The sequence below is a fragment of the Penaeus monodon genome, chromosome 32 (assembly GCF_015228065.2).
Source record: "Penaeus monodon isolate SGIC_2016 chromosome 32, NSTDA_Pmon_1, whole genome shotgun sequence".
Taxonomy (NCBI): Eukaryota; Metazoa; Arthropoda; class Malacostraca; order Decapoda; family Penaeidae; genus Penaeus; species Penaeus monodon.
The window spans coordinates 29089287-29089663 of record NC_051417.1 but is presented as its reverse complement, the minus strand read 5'-3'; positions in this window follow the sequence as shown (position 1 = coordinate 29089663).

The window sequence follows — 377 nt, the reverse complement described above, 5'->3', positions numbered from 1 at the left end:
CCTGATTTTCCACATCCCTCTTCTTATCTACCTATGATTCTTATCTCCCCATTCACAGTCTGCCTCTACCTTACCCTTTAAAGGAACTTATAATGAAAAACGGACAAAAAGAAATTAAAAACCGGATATAGCCAAAAATTAACAAAGAGACTCTACTAAAGATAGTCAAGCTTACCAAGTAACTAACAATACATTATGTAGTCTACATCAGCCGTCAACAAACAGAATAGCCTTATAATGATAGTAAAATAAATGGAACATACGATTTTTCCCCCGCCAAGTACCTGAACTCCATATTCATAATAAGATTATTTGAGAAAGTGCTCGTGTGGATTAATGTGTGGCCTAAGAGGACATTAGAAGTAAATGTATCAGTG